The sequence below is a fragment of the Peromyscus eremicus genome, chromosome 9 (genome assembly GCF_949786415.1).
Source record: "Peromyscus eremicus chromosome 9, PerEre_H2_v1, whole genome shotgun sequence".
Taxonomy (NCBI): Eukaryota; Metazoa; Chordata; class Mammalia; order Rodentia; family Cricetidae; genus Peromyscus; species Peromyscus eremicus.
Genome location: NC_081425.1, coordinates 30,234,051 through 30,259,704, shown reverse-complemented (window position 1 = coordinate 30,259,704; position 25,654 = coordinate 30,234,051).

Sequence of the window (25,654 nt, the reverse complement as noted above, 5' to 3'; positions counted from 1 at the left end):
CACATTATGTCATATACTTGTCACTCATTTGTCTGCCAATTCTCTTCTAAGATGTAGTATGTGAGTTTATATTATATGTTGAAAATTTTTGAACCAAATCTACTAGCTCTAATAATTTCTAAGAATTCAGTCAGGTGGCTGGAGAGATGACGCAGTAGTTAAGAGCATTAGCTCTTCTTGCAGTGAACCTGGAGTCACATGGTGGCTCACTGCTGACTATAACCAAGGTTTCAATATGTCTGAAGCCACCTTCCAGTCTCCATCAGTAACAGGAAAGCCCGTGTGAAAGATATATACAGGCAAAACACCCACACACGTAAACTTAAAATTATATTAATATTAAAAATTTAAGGAGATTTTTCAGTTGGTATATTATTTATCAAAGAAAAAAATTAAAATACTCACAAAAGGATCACTGTAGTTTAATACTTAAGTAATTTTGAATGAGCTGTACATAATATTTAAAATAATAGGATATAAGTAGTATTTTTGTGCCATGAACATGGAAAAGAAAAAACTAGTTTAATTACAATAATGGCAATTTTTTTCTTACATTTAAGGAAAAGGTTAAATTAAATTCTCTGTTTTCACTCTGTTCCAAAAAAAATATTATCAAAATCTTGATTAAAGAGAAGAGTCTAAGGATAATTTTAATAATTGTTTTTTTCTATTAAAATCTTTTTATTTATGAAGGTAGTAGCTTCAATTTGTTAAAAACAAATGAAGCAGTTACATATGCATATGCAAATATTACAATGTTAGTACTGTTATCTTTGTAATAATATCCAGTCTCTAAAGTTAAACAAAAAAGGATAATGGATAAGGAAAATTTTGAATTGAATTTTGCTTTGTTCAGATTTAATAAACACATCTAAGATTTATTTCTCTTCAAGGCTACTAAACAATATTCCAGTTTTACCACTTTATACTCATTGATTACAACAAAATCTACTTTAAGCATTTATTCATGTCCTTGAATTTTCATGAAATAAATGCCATTACTAATTCATTGCAAGTTGTACTTATTTGGACACAGTATTATGTTAAATTGCATATGCTTTTACTTTTAAGAAACATAAGCTTTGGAAGAGATATGTTTCTCCAAATACTTTATTAATTACATAACCAAATATCATGTTTAATTAAAAAGCAACCAAAACTAAAATAATGGAAAAATCAAACACTATAATTAAATTCATTTTTTCCTGAAATCTAATTTTAATGTGATTTTTTGACTTTGGTAGTTCTTTGCAGACCAGATAATTATGGAGGATGAGAGTCTTGATGATGCACTGTTTGAAAACACAACAGAGAACAGCTTTGGAATGATCACCACACATAGTATATATCCTTTAATTCAAGGCTACTGTTTACCTTATTGTTGCTTTCAGAAGTGCAATTTTTATCAATGTATAGTGTGATCGACCCTAACTCTATTTCATCACTGTGATACAACTATGTGACTCAGAAGAAAATGGATGTTCTAAAGGATTAAAAGTCAGAGCCATTTTTTTTTTTTTTTTTTGGTTTTTCGAGACAGGGTTTCTCTGTGTAGCTTTGCGCCTTTCCTGGAACTCACTTGGTAGCCCAGGCTGGCCTCGAACTCACAGAGATCCGCCTGGCTCTGCCTCCCGAGTGCTGGGATTAAAGGCGTGCGCCACCACCGCCCGGCCAGAGCCATTTTTGAGTGAAATCAGAAGAATAGAAAGAAATTGCTTTCTAAAGATGGATACTAGTGCTTGTTTTGGTGACGCTGGCTGAGGCCCAGGCTGATATAAAAATAGACCATGGCTTGCACTGGTCATGAGCAACAGAATTGCTGTGTTTTTTTTTTTCCTTGAAGCCTAGGTGTCTGATAAAAGCTTTAGCATGGTCCAGATTCACTAAGATCCTCCTTTTTTAGACAGATAATTGTGGATTTTTCTTCAGAGTCTTATATTAAAAAGAAAGCAACAAGGCTCTCTGTACACCTGTCAACAGGGTGGTGATCTCATTCATGAAGGTTCCTGAATTATAAGGTAATTACATTCAAATCTTCCACTTGCTAGAACACATTAAGAATCAGTGTTTTAAGATATTATCTTGGAGGGAATATTTGCAGTCCACAATAGATGTCATCTAAAACATATTACGCTATTGTCCTTCTGTTTCAGACACTCATTCTTATATGGGCTTAGTGACAAGTGTCCTTTTAAGCAACAGAGTTACCAGCAATTCAGGTTTGCTGTCTAATATATAAAACATACATCAAGCCTGATATACATTTGGACCGTTATGAATATAGGCAGCACTATCCATTGTTAGAGATTCTAAAATTCATTACAAATTCAGAAATAACTCTTGCCAAATATAACAAATGTTATAGTTATTATTACCTACTAGGTATTTTGTTATAAAATCCTGGCTTATTTTCATTTCAATTTATTGTAAAATATTTTATTACATGTGCCCTAACGTATTAAATGTGTAAACATACAGATAATGAGTCACTAAGTAATATAATCCAAATGTCCTTGACGATTCACGTATGAGTGGTATGAATGGAAAATCAGAGCACTGAGACACTAAGTTTCTGTGTCTTTACAATAAAGGTAACAAGCAATATTTAAATTATATTCTTCAGATAATTCTTGCCTTGAAAATGGAAAGTAAAATAAACACTAAATTACATTAAATGCTTCATTTACATATTAATAATATTTTAGGTAGTTACTGATACACCTGTTTTACTTCCATCAATTCAGTACTATATACTATTTATACATTAAGTGATATACCCTCTTTCATGTAACATGAGACTTAAAAGCAACTGAATATCAATGCTACTTTTGAATTCAACATATTTTAATATGATCATAGAATTTCTTATTCCTCTAGGTATAACAAACTCAAAAATTATCTGTGCTAACAGTACATTGGCTGAGTTTCCTATTAAACATTTTGACCTGAGAGCAACAATAGTAGAAACAGTCTCATATAAACAACAAAAACATTTTATTTATGAGTTATAAAGTTAGTATTATATGTTAGAGTTTCATATCAAAATTTAATTGTTTTAGAGTAACACAAATGAAAAGATCCCCTCATTATTATACATAAAACATATTATAGTCACCAATAGATCCTAGACTAAATTCTACCAAATCTTCTTCTCTCTTTTTTTAGTTAAAATATTCAGAAGACTCTGTCACTGAGCAACATGCTCAACAGTAACCTTTCAGCCATATGATATTATCCCTGGAAGCATAGGCATGACCCTAGAGTTGAAATAATTGTGTGCCCTCAAAAACAGTACACTGCTCACCCAAGAGCAGACTGTTGCAAAGAACAAACAAAATATTCACTGTTAAATAATTTTGAAACAGTATGTAGTTTAAAACACTATTTATAATAAATATCATTGACAAAAGGAAATTAATGGACAAATGGTACATTAAAAAATATTTTTATGGGCACACAACCAAACAAATCTCTTAAGATTAGAAATGAATTTTACAAGTAGAAATCTCTTGATTCTATTCACCATCTCATATGGCTTTAGGAAACAGACTAGTTATATTTGATAGATTACAGTTTACTGGGTAACTTTGGTAAAGTCATGCCCCCAAAATAGCAGGAAGATACTTGAAAGTCAAAAGACACTTACTTCATGTGGTATGTCATCTTTTTATCATCATTGTTCCCATGTGGGGAAAGACATTACTTGCAGGTAAAAAGTAATTCAACATTTAACATTAAAGTGTATGGCAAAACTCAGAAAACAGCCATCCTAAGTGCAAGGTGTTTTTCAATAAAAAGTAATACAATAGGTAGAAAAAAAAAAAAACATCTGCTGATGGCCAGTCTGAGGTCATTGCTTGTGTACAATATAGTTCGTTATGTAATGGAAACATATAAGATAACCAGGGACTCATTTAAATATTTGGTATAATTTCACTTAACATAAAAATAAAATTGTGCTGGAATGTTAGGGTTTCGTTTCTTGTATTTCAGTCTTGGCTTTACAAAGCCTAAGGTGAGGGTAATCTTGCAAGCAGCTGTGGCTGGCCTTGAGCTCCAAGTTCTCCTACTTCTACCTCCTAAATGCTTTTAGAAGCATGTGCCACCACACTGTTCTGAAAATTTTTCATTTTGTCTATAACAAGACTATCTTTTCAATGTAATTCATACATTATTATAATATTCAGTCCTTGTATGCCTATATCGTCTTAAAAGGCTTCTCCTCCTACAGTTAGTTGTTGAGAATTTGCAAATTAAAACATTTTTGTTAAATTTTCCATAATTCAAGAAAAAACAAATAGCTAGGGGAATTATAAAAGCTGTTATTGAACTTAGGAAATGTTCCAAGTGAATAGATACAACTCATGGAAAAAATAATATATTAAAAGGACATCTGCTAAACAAATACTGGTTTATATTATTTGCTCATGCTTTTCTAGCATCATCTAATGTACCAAGCCTAATCTTTACAAGTTAACATTCAAATAACTGGGAACCTAAAATCAAATATAAAGAAAATTGCTAATGGATGAAAATTGCTAATGAAACTTGAACAATTGTATTAAAGTTCAGATTTTCATGTTGCTAAGACAATTTTAGAGGTGAAAACTCTTAGGAGAAGACATCATAAAATTATTACAGTTGTAAGTACATCTGGACTGGTATATCTAGTCTGTGACACTATTTTGTGGAACACAGACCTCCCCTGTGTTTACAAACATGCATCTTATCCCAGTGCTTGAGTATTGTTCAAGTGTTCCCTAAATGTATGACAACATGAAATCCACTATCCATATGGCACATGCCAATCACTACCAGTTCCTTCCTCACCTTTTCTGATTACCCAGGAACTGTTATGCAGCCAATAATGTCTGTTATGCACAATGAAACAATGAATGCCTCATACTGTGGTATTATGGTACTTTTGGTAAATGAGAGGTCTGTATTGCAATAAACATTATATCTGTCTGGAGTACTCCCAAGCATTTAGGTAGTGGATATTTTATATAATAAGTAGGTAGTGGGTACATTATACAATAACTGTATATTGTGATAAGAAATAAGTAACCAAGATAATGTTAATTCTGTATCACATAAAAAAAATAGAGGAGATGACATTTATGCAGAAAACCTAAAAGAATGAGTGGAGTTTGTATGCAAATGCCTGCAAGAAGAACATTCCAGTCAGAATTCATTTGGTAACTGTGAAGAATTTTAAAAGCTCGTGACACACGAGCAGAGGAAATAACAGAGGTGTGGGAGAAGATGAGGTCAAAGAGAGACCTAGGGGCCAAATTAAGTAAAGTCTTGCCGTCTTCAGAGAAGTCTTTATGTTTATTCTATAAATATTAACATAGGAGTCATTCAAACAGTTTTTAATTAAAATAAGTCCTTTATCCTGGGTACATTTGGTCATTATATAACCTAGCAACTGAATAGGAAGACTTCTAGCTTTGGATATATCAGGGACCAAATTCAGGAAACATGTCTTGTGCAGGTTCATCTTACTTTATTCAGTAGAATGAGTAAGCACTTAGAGGCCTCCAAGTAACTCACTGTGAGCTGTTCCCGAACAAGGGCTGCCTTGCTCTTTGTCATGTCTTCAAATGCTATTTGATAGGGATGTAAGAAAACCAAAAAAAAAAAAAAAAAATAGACTGCACAAATACATGAACGTCATTTTTTTCTTTACAGTTTTCATTATAGTTACCTGAGTTGTCTACTTCACAGACAAAAACACTCTTGAAAGTCTTTCATGCTAATGATGTTCATACAATGAAAATATTTCACTTACATTTTCACTAATTAGTGCTTTGTGCTGTTGATTTCTGCATATTATTCATAATGACAGATAGAAGGGTGATAGATTAACAATTAAAATATGTGTATGGGAAGCAATTAGACCTGATGAAACTGCAAAAAGAATTTGTCATCTGGAGGTAATGATTTAATGCTTTCAATGCTTTTTTAAATACAAATATTTAAGAAATGTTACCAACAGCTGAAATGTTCGAGAAAACTTATTTTTTTTTTAAATTTTAACCAAACAGAGTGAATTATATTTCCTAAGCCTTCAGTAGTTCCATCCCATTGTGTATTTAAAAAGGTTCTCCATAGAAATGGAGATGATAAGAGATACACTGTATGAAAGTTGATAGGACCAAAGTCTGCTAAATAGGCAATACATAGTCACTGTTTGAGGGTTTGCAATGCCCCACACTCATTTGTTCTACACCGGATTAAGGATTAAATCAAGGCCTTCATTTCTTAATTCTATACACACTGGGGCAAATCAAAGTATTTTTTAATATATAGTTTTATTTGCATTTCTAAGTAAGAATGTTAACATTTAAAAAAAAAAATCTTCTCTCATACATGACATCTTGACCACATATCTCCTCAATCTACTCCCCCATATCTCCTGTTCCCCAGATCCACTCCTCCTCCATTTCCCTTCTGAAAAAAGAGCAGGACTCCCAGGGATCTCAACCAAACACGGCATAATAAGATACAATAAGACAAGGCACAAACCCTCATATCAAGGCTGGTAAGGCAACCAAGTAGGAGGAAAAGGGTCCCAAGCACAGGCAAAACAGTCAGTGATACTCCCACACACTCCCACTGTTGGGAGTACCACAAGAACACCAAGCTACACAACCATGACTTAGATGCAGAGGACCTATGTCAGTCCATGTTTGTTGCTTCAGTCTCTATGAGTCCTGCTTAGTTTATACTGTGGACCAAGTTCTCGTGGTGACCTGAACCCCTCTGGCTCCTACAATCCTTCCTCCTTCTCTTCTGCAGAGTTTCGTGGCTCTGCCTAGTGTATGGCTGTGGGTCTCTGGCTCTGTTCCCATTAGTTGCTGCATGGCGCTTCTGATGACTACTGAGCTAAGCACCTTTTTTTTTTTTTTTTTTTTTTTCGTTTTATCCTGGTTCTCTGGGCTATCATGTCTCTGATACACGGTCATCCAGGTAGTGTCTGGCATGAGATTATCTCACCTATCTTGCAACTGTGCAAGCTCATAAGTTTCCAGTAAGACCATGTGCTAATTCGAAATCTACTTGTTTTCATAGCAGTTTCCACCCAAATAAGGGGGGGGGGGTCACTTCACAGATAGCTGTAAATATTTGGTTAAGTATCTATAAATTGCAGCTTAATAAAATTGGCACACATTAACTGCAGAGCTTTGAAGAAAGCTGGATAGATTTGAGCGAAATTACATACTTTTAAGGAGTATTAGAGACTCTTTCAACAACATCTGGGAAAATAAAATTATTTTTCAGTAATGAATGGTTTCTAATGTAGTGTCTTATAAATCTAGAACTATTGCATAAGATAGAAAAAATACTTCAAATAAACTGGTTTTACACATTAATACCTATCTGATAATACCTATCTGAATAGTATATCCATAATAATAATTAATATAATAATAAATACATTTATAATGTTCAGTGTACTTATTGTAAAGATTTAAAATTAAATACATTTTCTCTTTTCATCCAGATTCCTCAGAGTTGACATCACAAGCTAAAATAACTTGTGATACTTTCTTTTAAGGGCATACTCTAGTCTCCTAGAAATTCTTACTTCATTAAATGAAATCCACATCTACCTTTTGCTGTTAATGGACACCTTTTGTTTCTGACACTGTAAATTCCACCTTCTCTTCGTCTCAGGATAATCTTCTCTCAATTTATCATCTGCCAATTTTGACTATGAATTCTTCATTCAACAGATAATTCCAGAATAATCTATATTTCTTCTTCCACTAAACACTGACTACAGTATGTCATCCACTTGGATTTTTTTCCTAAGAACTTGGAGAAAAATATTTATCACTTCCTAAATATTTTCAACTATATCTGAGTGATATCCATGGTTTCAGTAGTTTTCATATGCAGAAACTTGCCTTCTTTTTTTTTGCTTTGATTACAGATTGACCACCACAACCTGTCTATTTTGTATATCTCATTACTTTGTCACACTCCCTAATCATTGACTTAACATCCTATATCACTAATAGAGCTAAGTTCAAATGGTACCTTCTTGACTACTCTTCCTAGGAGCCATAAAAACAAAACGGAGAAAGTTATTTTGAGACATATAAGCCACAAAGTTGTCTTCCTATTTTATGAAACACACAGACTTAAGTTAACCTAGTAATATTTTTTATTTAAAGCTCAGATTTTCATAGATAGGTAGGTAGATAGACAGACATACAGACAGACAGATAGATAGATAGAATTTAGGGACTGCAAACACTGTCAAATATGAAAATATATTTCTTGAAATTTTTATTTAAGAATATCATTTTTCTAAATTTGACCCATTGTGATATGAGTAAAGAACCTGACATTAGTAAAGATAATAATGAATATAAATTACTCAATTAAATGGAATGATTTTGTAATAAGTAGTTAGTCCTGTGCGTAATTATATTGGATAGATTGTGAATGGTTTCTAAGAAGATAAAGATAGATGATCAGAATCGATTTGGGATTTAGAATTATCAACTCTAATCATCCAAGGCTTTAACCCTGATTTTATGAGACCTTAAGTGCTTTGAGTGTCGCAAGGGGCCAGTCTTCCTCAGTGAACACTTCAGAAATGGCATACAGAAAACTCTACCAAAATCTTTGTGCAGACATTGAACCATTCATTTTTAAAGAATCCTTTCTCAAAATGACTCAGTTCTTCATTTGACTCTATAAGGCCATTATTTCTTTGCATTGTGATTTCATAGAATTTATAGGTCTATACCTTTCTGTTTTCTATGCAAAGCCACAAAATAGTGTTGATTCTGAGCCTAATTCTAAGACAGCTTTCCACAGCCGCTCTGACTGCTAGAACCAGGTTGATATAAAGACAAATTTCCATCAGTCAATGGGAAGAGAGAGACAAGTGGCCTAATAGTCATATTATCACAGCCAATAATGAAATAGCAAGGGTTGTGGGTGGTGCCATCTGAGACCATGGTTGTTCCAGCTAATACCAATAGTTACATAGTGAATGCATTGTCAATACCTAGCTATGGATGTAAGGGTCAACCATGAACTCAAACCATGAGTATGAAAGTAAACCATAGATTTTAGCTTTAATATTGAAATTAGATTTTTGTTTTGATTACAAGAGTATTGTGTAAGCGCCATTAAATAATGTAATTTCTACACCTACTAATTATTCCTTCAAAATACATTCCTTAGATATGCTTAAAATGGAATTCAAAGTTTAGAAACTTAATACCAGATTTCAGAATAGCCTTACACACAAAACAGTGCAATTGAAAAAGGCTATTTATATTCATGCACGTATTCATGACAGAACTATTATAAAACCAATTGTATGTTCATATAAACACATAACATTGTACTGCTGGTTTTTAAACTTAGTAATTTTAGTAAGAAATTAAATTTGAAGTGAACTACGTATCAAACTGTCAGTTCTATTCAGGCAAATTAAGTGTAATTTGTGCTGCCTGAACAATATAATCAGAAAATTAGTTATTAAAGCTTTCCTTACATGGCGTCTAAAGTTTGAAGTTCTCCTAAAAGCTCTCAAGGATAATTTTATATTAGATGCCACCCAGGACACAATTAAAGTCTTACATATACGTAGGCTGACAAGCATCAGGAAATGGCTTGAGAACTTGTATTCTTTTTTTTCTGTATATAAGCAATTAATACTGATTACCACAGGAGTAACTAATATAAAGAAGTCACGGTAGATTCCCTTTGAGCAGAGTCCAGTTGCATCATACCTGAGATATACAATAAACTATTAGTGGTAATTAAAATTCATTTTGTATGAGCAATAAGCTAAGGAATCATTGAAGGTCATTGACTTTGTGCTCAATAGCTTGGCTTATTTTTTTTATTTAATTAGGCTCAATGAATCTTTGTAGATTTGCTGCAAAGTGAACAACACTCCTTTAAAGTCTGTCTTGGAGAGCGTGGACTGTTTATTTGAGTTCTAGTGGAAGTAACTTTTTACATTCCACAGGCCAGGTCAGTAAATTCTCTTTGGAAAACTAATTGGATTTGGATAAGCGTATTCAGTGACATTCAGGAGAATTCAATTTCATTTGACTAATGCAATATTGAAACATACTCTTCTGAAACAATTTTCCTTCCCTTAAGACGGAATGGCAACTAGTTCACCCCATTGCATTTCCTATAATAAAATCCTGAAAGAAATCTTGGAAAAAAGCTTTTCTTTATCCAGAGAATAAGTGTTCCAATTGCCTTGTGGATTTCAAACCAGACACTTTAGAGTTTTCTGTGGGAACATTATCACTCTTTTCTAAAGCGAAACACCAGCGTTCAAAATACCATGAATATGTTCATTGTTTAGAGCTACTGTGAAATTACTGTACCAAGTACCTTAAAAATGGCAGAAATTGATGTTTACAGTAGCAGAGGAGAAACGAACAAAATGGAGGTAGCAGCATGGACACATTCCCACTGAAGTCTCCAGATAATTTCTCCTTGCCTCTTAACTTTACAGGTACTGGGAGTTGCTCAGGTACTGCTAGCGTAACAATGATGTCCACTCCTGCCTTTGTATGTCTAGATCCCTCTGTAGTCCTGAGTTTTCACATGATGTTCTCTCCTCTCTCTCTCTCTCTCTCTCTCTCTCTCTCTCTCTCTCTCTCTCTCTCTCTCTCTCTCTCTCTCTATCTCTCTCTCTCTCTCTTCCTATCTCAACCCAACCCCCTGTCTCCTGCACGCACACAGATGTTACAATGTGTATTAGAATCTTAAAGAATAAGATTCTAAAAGAAAGTGAGTTAAGGACAAATCATGAGAAATTTTAGGAATAATAAAAAAATCATTAAAGAGTGATATGAGTGCGTTCTGTGGGTCAATATAAAAGAAGCTTTATGCATAACGTTTTCATGCCATGTTTTAAATATAAATTCCTGTGACTATAGTATCAAGTCTTTATCACGGGTAATTCTGTTATCAACTTCCATCAAAATTATTGGATCTAGAATCTATCAACAAGAAAATATTTTTAATTAACACAAATTGATTTTATAAAATCCTTGATCTCCTGCAATTTTTATGATGACTATGGAACTGAACAATTGTTACATATGCCACATTTTAACAGATTTCAATTATCTTCAGTGAATGTAGACTTGCTCAAACGCACCCTCAAACCACATATGTAAGAAGTAATTCATGTTCATTAAGGCAAATCCAATGTCTCTGGTTACTTTGAATAAAAGAGAATGCATTTGAATGCATATTAGACAAAAAAGGATTTTAAAGCAAGTTTTAATAACACACTTGCTACCTTAATATGATCACATTGGATTATAAGAGAACACCTAAGCAGTGTTTAATTTATTAGGTTTACATGGTGCTTCCTATTGTTTTAGGTGCATGACAGCATCTCAGACTGAGGACAAAAGGAAAATGGTCCATTGCCAAGAGGAGACTTTAAGTTTATTTTAACTAAGCATGTCAGAATGCTTTTGTGGTATTTATTAAGTTGTTACCAAGTTTCATTCTCTGGGATAAATACAAATACTGGAAGAAAAAATTAGCTAGTATGATGTGTAAAAACCAGGGAAACTCAAACTTGTCAAAGCCTCAAATTTCTTATAGACCCTGGTTTTTCCTGTCCTTCACACTCAGCCACACAAGTGCTATGATTGGAGGTGTGCTTATTTTAATGAACCAACTTTGTTTTTGCATAGGATAACATTTGCCTTTTATACTTTTACAACTGATACGTTTATAATCCTATAATTATTTCAACTTTTACTCTAGGTACTCGTATTGCCATCTTCTTAGAAAATGAAGTTCAATTGATAATTTTTAAACAAATCATTTACTGGCTATTTCAGAAGGAACTAAGGAAGCATATACACACATACCACACACACACACACACACACACACACACGCACATGTAACTTTACCTGTGTTTTAGAGTTTGATGATACATTCATATATGTGTAATATAAAAGTGTCTCAGGACTATTTACTCTTAACTTCAGGGTATTAAAAGCCAGGGTAGGAAACAATTCGACACACAACAATACTATTATATTTTCCACTTCATACTGATTTTTGTCTCACTTCCTTCAAAGCAGAGTAATTTGAGGGCAATTTAGGGAGATTAAAGTTAATTAAATTCATGTTTTAATAGCTATTGTCCAAATAAACCACAAAGTACATCTTCTTATGGGCACAAAGGTGCCTAGTTTCTCCACCAAATCAGTATTGGCAAGAATATCACTGTGTCTCATGCTTCTGGTTCATTTAGAGTATAATGGTCCCATTAAGGTTGATAAAAATTTTAAAAAAGGAAAAAGCAAAAAACAAAAACACAATTTCAGGTGTGGGTAGCCAATCTTCCAGTTATAAGTGTAGTTAAAGAAATTATAGGCTCCTAGAGGTAGCATAATCACTTAAATAATAAATAAATAAATATATAATTATAATAATAAATAAATATATTAAAGCAAAATAATATGTTTCCCTCCAGCCTTTTCAAACATCATTAATGTTGTTTTTCCTTTTCCCTCATTTTTCCTCGTTTAAACCTTCCTCCCTCAGTCCCAAGTTAAAATACTTCCCCGGTCTTCCATTTCCTGCTTCTTGACATGTGTTTCCCATCTTTCCCTTCTCTAGAGATTCTTCCTCTCCCTCCACCCACGTTCCCTTTAACTCTCCTGTTTTTGTGCTTATGCTTGGTTATTTATTCATATCTGTACATTGGGTCCTAATATCCAAATCAGAGAGAAACGGTATACTTGCCTTACCGAGGCTAGATTACTTCACTCATTTAATATTTTCTAGACCCATAAATTTCCCTGCCAATTCCATGATTTCACTTTTCTTTAAAGTTGATTATAATTTCATTGTGTATATGTAGTGTATGTGAAAACTCATTCCTCATTTGAATGGCATTTAGAGTGTTTCCATTTCCTAGCTATTGTTATTAGAGTAGCAATTAACATGGCCATGTAAGAATTTTTGGAGGAGGCTGTTGAATCATTTGGATATTTGCTAACAAGTAGGAAGGATGACTGCTCATCTGGTCAGTGTACCTTTAGGTTTATGAAGAACCTCTACACTGATTTCCATACTGACTACACCAGTGTGCAAAAACACCAACAATAAATGGGCATTTGCTTTTCCCTTGGTTCTCACTAGCATTTGTTACCAGGTGATTTCTTGATCGTATTCATTCTAACTGTGGTAAGATTAAAAGCCACAGTAGTTGTAATTTACATTTCCCTAATGGATAACTAAGGATGTCAACAATTTTTAAACATATTTCTTACCATTTTTATTTCTTTTCCCTTGGACTCACTTCAGACTCACAGCCCAAATTAGGCCATTTGTTTTAGGAATCTTTGATTTTTGAACTCTGAGTACAGATGGCAGCAGTGTATTCTCTAAGTCAAAATACTAGAAAAAAATAACATTTTTATTTTTGAAAAAAGATTTATTCCTATGATTTTTTTGCACGAATGCCTTCATGTTTGTATGTATAGCATACGCATGTAGTGTCCACTTATGACAGAAGAATATATTGAATCCTTTGGATATGGAGTTGTAAACTGTTGTGAGCTTCCTTGTAAGTGCTGGGTAATAAATTGGTGTCCTCTGCAAGAGCATCAAGTACTCTAAATCATTCACCCTTCTCTCATACTCCAAAATATGTTTTCACTATTCTTTAAGTTGCTTTTGCTCTACAGATAAATGATAAATATTTGTGAAGATATCACTACCATGATTTGAATACTATACAATATATATGTCTAGATACAATTTTGAAGAAATTTCACTTTTGAGGGCAATTACAACACAACATAAAGTTAAATAAATGGAAATAATATACGCATTATTAATATAACATTCTTATATATAATATAATATGACAGCTAGAAATTTTATTAACTCTACAAAATCTGAAAATGTTTCCATGAAGAAATGTTCCATTTTGTGTCCATAGAGATGCTTAAATGACAAACCTGGAAAGTTACCCCCTCCTTATTCTTGACCTGGTTATTTAATCTGAAATAAAGGGATTAATAGATAAATACATTGGGTGGTGGTGGCACATGTCTTTAATCCCAGCACTCAGGAGGCAGACCCAGTCCAGCCTGGTCTACAGAGTGAGATCCAGGACAGGCACCAAAACTACACTGAGAAATCCTGTCTGGAACCCCCCCCCAAAAAAAATAGATAAATACATGAACAGTAATCTCTATGAATACTGTTTTCCAACATTATATTTTTATTAATTGTTTGTGAATTTTGTACAAAAGAAAACTATCCAAAACTCTTTTGTTCCATATTTAGAAATAAAGGAAACATATTTTTAACAAACCTAATACATTATGTTAATTGTTTTAGCTAGTATTTTGAGGGATACAAAACCTCAGACTTTGGGATCTGTCAATCCAAACTCCAAATGCCTTTGTTGCTTTCTAAATGCAGATGTTGGATAAACCACATGAACTTTATGAGCAGATACTTGCTCATTTCTAACCACAGTATATACATCAAAGAAATAAATAACAGAGGATGGGATAAAAACTTCTATCAGTGGAAAAAAACAATAAATAATTTTATCGTCACTCAATCTTTTATTAAATGGCAAGGACTTGAATGGACAAAGCTGAGGAAAATGTGCATTCATAATCATTAATTGTAGGACTCCACAATGTGTTCAATAGGAGAAATTTAAATTTATTTTGATTTATTGATATTTAAGTTTATATTCTTATCAGCATATTATTGGCTGAGTGTTTACATGTTTTGATTTTATAGTAATAGTTGAATATGTGAAACTTTAAGAGTTAAGTTCACATGGATGTATATTAACCAAGGTCATTAAATGATTGACAAGCCAGATATATTTAAATATATTTGGTATTTGCATTTCTAAAGTTGTAGTGCAAGAAGATTACTACTCACAAGGCTTCAGAAAAACAAATCAAGTCTTGACTTCTGAATTCCTTTCCAATATCTTCCTTTATTATTCCCTCGAATTATATACTTTGGCTGAGATAGTGGCCAGCAGGTATGTTTGTCCTGCCTTATATTAGATACAAGATAATGAGTTGTGTGAAGAAATAGGTATGGGTTTATGTTATTTATATTGTTTTTGCCTCTACTTTACAAGCTCTACTATTACCTTCTCGGTTTATTGGCAGCCTATCTTGAGTGCTTAGTGAAAATCACAGTGAAGGAGTGAGTAAGAAGCACTTAGGTCTCCCATAGCATGCACCTGCATTCCAGCACCAAACACTACAAGAGAGAAAAACAAGCTTTTGTCTTGTTTATGTCACATGGTATTTTTGTGTTTTCCCTTTCAGTTAAATCTCCTCTAAAGGAATGCAAAATTGTTGCAGGGAAGAGGGATGATACTTACTAAATAGCATGGCATTTTTATCAGAGAATAGTTGTTCTTGACACTGCATACGTGATTTCAAAGTTACCAATGATGTTCCACATTTTACTATTATAACTTGTTAGATAAGCCCCTGACATTACTTTTAACTGAGGAAAAGCCCAGAAATTTCATAATTTTCAGAAACGTGCATAATCTACTTTCACGAGCTTTTGACTATGCTTTCAAGTTCAGGGTCACTGCATTTAGTTTGTTTCCTCAATTTCTCATTTTCTAGGGGAATCATAGCTTTTCTGCTAGCAAATAATTCATTTCTTTATCCTGACTTGATATATAACCTATGTAAATTGACCTTGGGCCTTAGATTTCAAAGAACTGTGTCCAGTTTAAGCTGTCCAGCACACAGGGAGGCTAAACTGCTTTTTATAAGGAGAGACGCAAGCATAATGTCTCTCCCTGTGGAAGATATGATTCTCTGCACTGGTTAATGGTGAGGAGTGGACACATAAAACTGCATGTCTCCTACCTTCTTGGGTTTTCTCACTTCTTTTAGAAAAGAATACTAAGAAGGGGCCAGCATGACTACCACTTGTAGGAAAGAAATAAAAATAAATAAAAGACATTGGAAGCTATGTCAAATTTAAACCACACTCATAGTGACAGGTAATAAATATGTTTTCAATGTCTGTCTACTGCATAGCTAACTGAAAAGTGTAAAATATTGCATGCATAATAACATGGACGTTCCTTAGTAGAGCTTGAAAATAATGTTTCATTTGTTCTACTGTGATCAACTGTCAGTAGAAATTTATATACTGTAAAAATTTCTACATTAAGCACAATTCTACACAAAAATGAAATCAAGTAACATAAAGTACAAGGTAGCAATTGAAGAGACCAGATCACTCACATTTGTTCAATTAATATTTTTAAATTAGGAAAATTATGCATACACTTGGGACAATTTTCCTGAAAATAGAAGTATGGATTTATAGACTGCCTATCATCAAATATAATTTAAAGTCATATTTAGGAGCCAAATGATCACAGAGAATGTTAGTACAGACTGGATTACATACTAGCCACAGATGAAATTTTTCCCTCTAACTCTCCATAATAAGTCTACTAGTACCTTGCTTTCAGTTTGGTCTTACTTATTGGTTTCTTTCTCCAATCGGATTGAAGGAAACATTCATCTGACTCGTGGCTTTACACAGTCTATGGTTGTACTGTGAGATATCATGTTATTCCATACCAGCTCAAGCTTCTCAGATTGACTGAAATGTACTGATATTGATCACAGGGTCCAGAGTATTGCTTGCTTGTCTAGTTCTATGAAGAGTTTCTCAGTCACTTGTTCTCAGAGGCACTTTCCTGTGGTCTGGTCTATTCAGTCTTTACCTGTCAGAAGGCCGACCTCCTATGGCCACTCTACAGCACCAGATTACATCTTCATGTGATCATTTTCAGTTTCACAGTGATTGTCAGTGTGACTGTGTCTAACAGGAATGAAAGTTTTTAAACTGTCATTCTCGGCAATACATCAGTTCTTAATAATCCCAATAACTCTGAGTTATTTGCTGGATCCACTGCCAGTGTGTGATGTCTCACCCAGCTACCCTTGTATAGTTGAGGGAAGCAAACTTGCCTGCAATTTGGCCCAGTAAAAGGGGCAGAAAATCTACTACATATCGGGAATGGATATACTGAAATTGGACAGATGTTGATTATGTCCTTTGGGGACAACTACTACTATGAAAATCGGTATAAAGTGTTAGATTTTTTCATGTTTGGTACCCTTGGTACAATAAAAATAATCAGAAGCTGACAAAAGTAGTGTAGATAACTTCACAGTGAAAAAAGGATAGTACATTTCAAAATACATTACTGGAATAATTTAAAGAAGCTTGAAAAATGGACCAATACAACAGATGGATATGCATTCTTAATCATTGTAATCACCAATAATGAGTTGTAGCCTAGTAAGGAATTGAAATTTATTATGTTTGTTGAAAAAAGATTTACTAACTGATTAAATTAATTATTGTTCTTTGAAAAAATTAAACATTTAAAAGAATTGAAAACATAAATGTAAAATTCTTATGTAGAACTATGATATAATCACATATGCTGTCAGAAGTAAATTATCAAATATAAAATGGTGAATTAGTTTCCTTGACTCAAACTGGGCAATCTCCAATTAAAACATTTGTGGAGGCAAAGTACTGATCCTTTCATTGCAATGGTTTTCAGAAAGAGAAAATATCATGTTCAGAGAGGTGATTTGAGAGAATACCTTCACAGCTCTGTGCTAAATCTTCTGAAAATGTATGGAAGTATCAGGAGGCATCTCTTACAAATGCCAGATTCCCTGGTACTTATAATTCTTTCATTTTCTTTACAATTTTTCAACATTCTATATGTTTTGAAATCTTTGGTATTTTGTAAGAAGCATATAAATCTGGAATGATTGAGCCATTTGATAAAGCACCTGCATAAATAAATGAACAAATCCATAGATGCTATAATTATTCGACTCCATTCACTTAGAATCTCTGTGGCTTTTGTCAGGGTTCCTGAACCTTATCTTTTTTAAATGCTGAAATTGTCTTGAGTTCTAAATTGTTCCTTATATCAAAGCTCCCAAGATTCATAAGCTATCTCACAGGGCATTTTGAACAACGAAATGGCTAGAGCGGCACAGATTCAGGAGAATACAATATTGTTTATAACACCCTGTTCTATATTTTAGGACCTTAATAATCCTTCTAGAGAAGCTGAGCCAATTTCTAATCAATAGTAATTATTTTCTTCTAACAACCTAAAAAGCACCCTTTAACCCCTAAAAGTAAGTTTTTAAAAAGCCACACACTTATTTTCAGGACATGCTATCTAGCTGCAGCTGGAATGCTGATGTTTCACTTGTTTTCTCCTTTGAGAATTTAAAGTAGCTCTGCTTTCAGCAATCACATAAGAACCAAGGTCTCTTCTAAATGTGATTTAAACAGGCCTATGTTGTTCCATTTCTTTTTCAAATGTGAAAGAGATATTTCTAACCTACTTCAAATTTTATTCAAAGTGAATATATAATTATGAAGTGCTTATCTAGATTTAAATTATAAATTATGTAATTTTTATTCAGAATTTAATTGATAGTTATACTGTGTGTACTATGTATCAAAATTTGAGATATGACATTGTGTTAGTTTGTGAAGATCTTTTAAGTAGAAGATAGTATTAACTTTTGGAAATATATAGCATTAAGAACATCTAGAGCTAAGTGGAGGACTATGCTTTAGACCTGCAGTTCTCAACCTGTGGGTCCCAGAGGACTCATCTTTTATATTCTGCATGTCGTACATTTACATTATGATTGATAACAGTAGCAAAATTACACTTATGAAGTAGCAACAAAATAATTTTATGTTTGGGTTTCCCCATCACATGAGGAAGGTTGAGAACTACTGCTTTAGCCAATAAAACAGGTTAATGATGGCTTTAGAGATAAACATGAATATGGCCTACCACATGAGATAGTTCTACGTGTCCATTGAACAATAATAAATGTTGTTGATGTGATTTAATAATTTGACAAGCCATATGTCTAGGGTTGAAGAGAAAAGAGAAAGTCCATATAAAGTCAATCTTATACCTTATCTGTATAACTCTCCCAAACATTTTATGTCAGCATCCTAAAGATGGACTAGGGGATGAGTCCTTTAACATTGCTTTTCCTCTTCCATATGTGGCCAAATTTAATAAATCTCCCTGACTAGCTTATCATTATTGTTGGTTTAATTGTTATTGAGGACAGGTGGCCAAACAGGATGTGGTTGCACTGTGGAGCCAAGACGTTGAAGAACAACTTTAAAAACAAAAGAAGGCATTATTCCATTTATAACAAAAAGGGCAACCATGAGATTGGTAGAACAAAGCCCAAGGAGCTAAGCATGTGGCAAGTAGACCCAGATTGGCAGCTACATTTCTTTATTTAAAATCAATGCTTAAGAGCTTTTCCTCTTCACAAAGATAAAGGAGTTATCAGAGCTAATGGCTGATGTGAGTGCTTAGCACTGTTTTAACAGATTACAGGTCGATTTTAATTTTGCTTTACAAATTACAAAGAGCCCATCAATAAGATTATGGATGAGAGACCCCAAATACTGCTGAGGAAGTAGCCCATCCTTTCAAGTTCAAATGGATTAGTGACAAATATTCCAGAAGGGATATGTGTCAGAAAACATAGAGGCAATGTGCTTTTGTTTATGCATATACATGCAAGAAACATTCTGACATTATGATATTATAATAGTAACTCATCTCCACATATCATAATGGCTGATTTAGAAATTAAGAATTTATTTTGTTAAACGAAAGATATCATATTGAACTTGAAAAAGTCAGATGCATTATTAAACTGTTAATATGTTCCTGAAATATTTAAAATAATATTGTTACAACTTAGCATTTTTAATTGGGGTTATTTTTGTCTGGAAATAGAAAACTTTGAAGAAATTCATCCTCTCACAAATATTGAAATCATTATGTATTGGAGTCAATTTTGTGTGGTTAAAACTATACATTACCTTCTCTTAATTTTATAGGCTACACCATTGTTGTCCCCACTAACGGGTATTGAGTTTTCCTGGTTTAACAAGCATTTTTAAAAGGAACATCTAGGCAAGAAATAACCAGCCTATTTTAGTCTAAGATGTGTTTAGAACAGAGTGATGTTAGAATTAAAATTAAGGCTAGAACTATTTGAAGCAGAAGATATGCTAAGAAAGCAGTTTCCTCTAATAAAGGAAGATGGGGAATACACATATGCACTTTGACTAAATTACTTAGAAGGGTCAGTGTCAGAAGCGTGATCAAATAATGGAGAAAGTCACATGTGAACAATAATAAGAGAGATACAGCATCATTGTCATGACTACACTGAAAAATTATTTCATAGAAGTCAGTTTAATGAAAGAAACTTTGTTTTAGTGTGTAATTTTATGTGCTATTACACACATTTGTAATTTGCAAATCCTTGTGTAACCCGAAAAGGTTAGCAAAACCAATGGTTATGTCCTGTAGCTGTTTGTAAGTGGTTCAGGGTACAATATGGCACTTGACTACAGTCTAGGCTTTTCTGAAGTCATTTCAGAAGGCCTCTGCTGAGACCCCATTCTCGGCAAAGCACACAGAAAGACATTTCACAAGGGGAGAATTACAGAGCTGCTGAAGAAGAAAGGGTTCCCAAAGCCCTCTTTGCCACACACAGAAACTTGAAAAAACAAAACCCGCCATTCTCTCCGGCTTGGAACTTTCAGAAATTGCCCTAGTCCACAGTCAGATTCTCCGGAGCAGTTGCCGAGTCAGCGCCTCAAGCAGAGAGGGCAGGCACTAACAGCAGAAGAACTCAGTGATGCAAAGGATGGCCTTCGTCGGCAAATCGCAGGATTCCCCTCAGACCACTCAGGGTGCAGTCAGCCAGAAGTGAAAATTTGGTTCTCAAGACTCCTCGGGGCAAAGGTTCAAATGATTTCTTTCGCAAGTACCTCCTTGGATTGTGTTTGGTTGTAATTAACAGATCTAAAATTCTCTGCACCAAATGGAAGACTTCATCAATGAAGTGAGACATAATTACCTAGCACTACAGAGAGCTCTCTTTCACTCTTCAATGCATAGCTGACAAGCACCGGGTTTTGAAGATTTGATCGGTGAGGTCAGCAAGAACCAGTGAAGGCTGGGTGTAAACGTGCCCCTGACTTTTTCTTATTCAATGACTTTGAAACCTGTGACGTCTGAGAGAACAATAACATGTGATCTGATCATATCCAAATAGGAATTATGAGGAAATAATAAATATAGTCTCACTTTTCTATTAACTAATTTATACCTTACCATTACTATTACAAGCTTCACTTCTCTGCAGCTTGGTAATGGTGGTTAAAACAATAATCCTTGAAGCAGGGGACTGGGAAAATTAGCCTTTTATATCTTGTTCAATGGTACTCCATGCTTGATTTATGTTCAGCATTTGATTATAGGTTAATCCTGTATATCTCTAAAAGAAGAGTCTCTCTGCTTTACACTATTAAATTGATCCTCATTAAGGCTAAGTAACTCCTTGGAAACAACTGAAAAGCATGGGTAAGGAGTCACATGTGGATTAATATTAAACAAGTAGATTCTTTTATCACCTCCCCATATTTCCCTTCCACTTTCTTTAACATTCAGAGCAAAACATCATCATATTTTCACACACTGGGGAGCATCAGAGATTTAAAAACTGGTGCACCAAGCTCATTTGGTGTAAATAAGACTGGTTTATTCAGCATTTTTGGGGCTTCACTGGATCATATAAGAATCGGCAGATTATTTCCTCTCTGGAAGATAATTTATCGTGGCCTTAATCACCTTATATGGGAGTGTATTTCTCTATTTTAGACTCTGCACTCTCCATTGTCTTGTTTACTGTCATGTGCCAGAGCTATTAGGGTCCCATAGCTTCCTGTTCTTTGAATGAGCAATAGTTTCAATGGGACACAAGGTGGGATACAGATACCTAGATTCTCTGGAAGCAATAGTCTGGCCATAGAGGACCAAGAATTTTATGAAGAGTGAGGTTTTAGGGATTCCTTTCCCTGTCTTGCTAAAAGTAAGCACTGTATTACTTCAACCAAGTATATATATTTTACCTTATAAAATATACGGTTTTCACTAAGCCCAGATTCACACACCATGGCCTCCAGCAAATGAGGAAACATTCAGGTTTTTTTGCATACTAAGAAATCACATGAACTCAAATGAACAACTGGTTTTAGATGGGGTAGTTCCAAAGGGGGAAAAGTAACTCAAGGTAGGCATTTTCATTCCTGGACCATAACTTAAAATATATTGTTTACCAAAGGCCCCTTATCTAGCATTTGTTTTGTATAAATATTGGTAAATAAACCACTTCACAATCTGCAGCTCATTCTGTCTGAGAATGATTCAGGAGAAGTGAGGAATTACCAAGGTTTACGAGGCACTAGTTAATCCTAACAACAATTTATAAACTTTTGTCCTTACAGCCACAGTTAAGTGTTCTCCTCACCACTCATCTAGAAAAATTCTCTTTACAACAGGCAAAAGCCACTACAGGAAATCATGACCTCTCAAAACGCAGAGTTATGGGGACCAATCCCAATAGATACATCTACAAAACAGTCTTATACCTAAAACTCAGTGAACCCAGCAGAAGAGGAGGCAGAGAAATATTGTAAGACCTAGAGGATCATGGAGTTTGTGTTGTATCATAGTAACATTAGGAGTGATAGTTGTCAAGTCTCAATAACATGACCTCCCAAATGTGAGCTGAACAAGGATGACACAATGAACATGCCAAGCTGGATAGAGAAAAGCCCGAGAGGCCACAATACTACACAAAGAACTACAGGCAACTGAATATAGCTGGCAGCAGGAGAGGCGGTCCTCCCCAGGGATGATTCTACCACTGCTTGCCCAGTACTAAACCATAAACCCTGAAAACGTACATATAAGTAGCATTATATGATTCAAATGGTTATATGTAGGAAAAATATATATGAAAATACAAATGCTCATGATAATATCACACACACACACACACACACACACACACACACACACACACACATATATATATATGGGAGAGAGAGAAAAGATCACAATCAAGGAAAAAGATGTTACCAGTTTTAGAGTAGAGGGAGGCATGGGAAGGATTGGAAGAAGGTGGGATGCAAGAGGCTGAATGGAGGAAGAGAAAGGGAAAAGTGATGTCACCATTTTTTATTTTAAAATGTAAACAAATAAAATTAACATTTTAAACTAAATAATTTATTTAAAAGGAAAAAGGAAAGTGTTCACATTCCTATTAAATCTAGATTTATTATTATTATTATTATTATTAATTATTATTATCATTCACAAAATATTTTGGATGAGCCTAGCGTTAATCCTTTTGTATTGTTTGTTTTGCACACATCACTAAACTCTTTTATAGACCCAAACAGATCTTGGTCAAACAGAGGACTTCAATGGATATATGGACTGAATAAAGTTCTTTTACTTAAGCAAGAGATAGAGAATTATGACATTGAGTGAAAAAGAAAAAAATAAGACATCTAATCCTAAACTAGATTCAAAATTTCAGTTGCAATTTGGGGTATACATATGTGCATATTATATATTTGAAGATAAGTATTATAACTATAGTCTAAAGAAAGCTTACTTTTACATGAATGAATTATGAATTTTTGATGTAAATATATGGAGCTACAAACAATCATCTTGAGTCAAGTAACCCAGACCCAGAAAGACAAATGTTACATTTAAGCTCCCCCGTAGTAGCATTAATATCTGGTACATAGATTCAAATATTGCATCTCATAAGTTATCTTACAGTTTCATTTTCAGAAAACAAATTTGTTAAGAAAAATAATAGAGCCTAAGAGATGACTGAGTAGCTAAGAGTATTTGCTGATCAATAATGAGCACTAGCGTTCAGACCCTAGCTAACAAGGACCAAACCATCCTCCTTAAAAAGCCTGTAAGTACAGTTTGAAGGACTATGGCCTTTTCTAGCCTGTGCTAAGCTTAGAACACAAGCTCATAAATGAACATATAAAAGAACTATATTAATAAGTAAAATAAGTAAACCAAGTCATATATCCTTTTTTTAATGAATTTTTATACTGCTTATCTTGAATCTGGATTTAAATTATGTTCTTTGAGCAATGTAACTTCACAAGTCTAGTAGGCCCAAATCTCTGTGGAGCAGCCTATGGCTTGGTTGCATACTCATGGAGCTTTGTTAAAGGTGTATTAATAGGTTAAAGTTAAAACCTTCCTTTTGTTTAGACAGAAAAAGGGAAGTGATGGGGGAATGTCATTCTGTACACTGCAAGTATGTGTTGTTCTGTTTGGTTGATAAATAAAGCTGTTTGGCCTATGGTAAGGCAGCTTAGAGGCAGCCAGGAAATTCAAAGAGAGAGATAGGAAGAATGGGTGGTTGTGGGGGGGGGGGAGCTGCCTAAGGAGCAACATGTAATGGGACGCAGGTAAAGCCACAGAACATGTGGCGATACATACATTAATAGTTATTGGCTAATATAAAATATAAGAGCTAGCTAGCAAAAGTCTTGAGTCATGGCCATGCAGTTTTAATTAATATAAGCCTCTGTGTGTTTACTTGGAGGACACAAGTGGAAGAGATTTGTCCCAACAGCCGGCAGGCTGGCACACAGGAAATCTTCTGACTACAGTAGTTCCTTCTCTCTGATATTTCCTGCCTTAAAACCTCACTAAATTTACTTCCCTCTGCCTCCTGAAAATCTTTCCTATGGCACAGTTAAGACCCAACGTATCATGCATGAGTGGTAGTCCTTAAGTGAGAAGTTCTTTACTCATAGGATGCAGTGCTAGGCTGTATGTCTCAAATGCTGCCTACAGTCAGAACACAGCCAATTATAGCATCCTCATCTCTCAGGAAGCTCATCCTCTTTTGTGATGTCTACCCTCAGCAGTCTTGCTCCATTTCTTTATGAGCCAGGCCTACTCGGTCTTCATGACCATTAGATAGTACTTTGTAATGTACTTCGTCAGAACAATTCTCCTACCCTTAAATACCTTTTATGTTTGGGCTTGCTTGTCTCAGAACAATTTTGTCATTCAAAATGATCAGCCTACATTCCCTTCCCCCACCCTTCCTTTGTGAAGTCACATTAACCAATTATATTTTTGTACTTTTTCACAGGTGAGTTATTGTTTACTACTATTATTGATATTAATGTGAATTTTTGATGTTGTTAGGTCTACCCTTTCTTCCATAGCCCCTTACAATAGTCACTGCCTATTAAAACTCCCTGGTGACAGTTGATAAATGTCACATAGTCAATCCTGAAAGAGAACGTCTAGGCCATGAAAGAAAGAGCTTGCTGCTCTCCATTAACCACGAAGATGTAATCTTAAAGGAACAACAATAGTAACAATTTGTTTCTATATGTTTATGAGAAATTTCAGTATCTTCTTACTGACAACATGACAAAATTTTTAATCTCTGTTTGATATGGCAGAAAGACTGGCAATAAAATTAATGGAAGAGCAACTACAGATAATGCAATTGACTAACACTCATATTTTTAATTTTAGAGTATTAACTACACATTTCTTTCTTTCCTAGTTATTTGAGGTTCCTTGTTTAAAATTCGTAAGAGATCATAGAATATTGTTTTGTTGCTGAATTTCTAACACATTTCA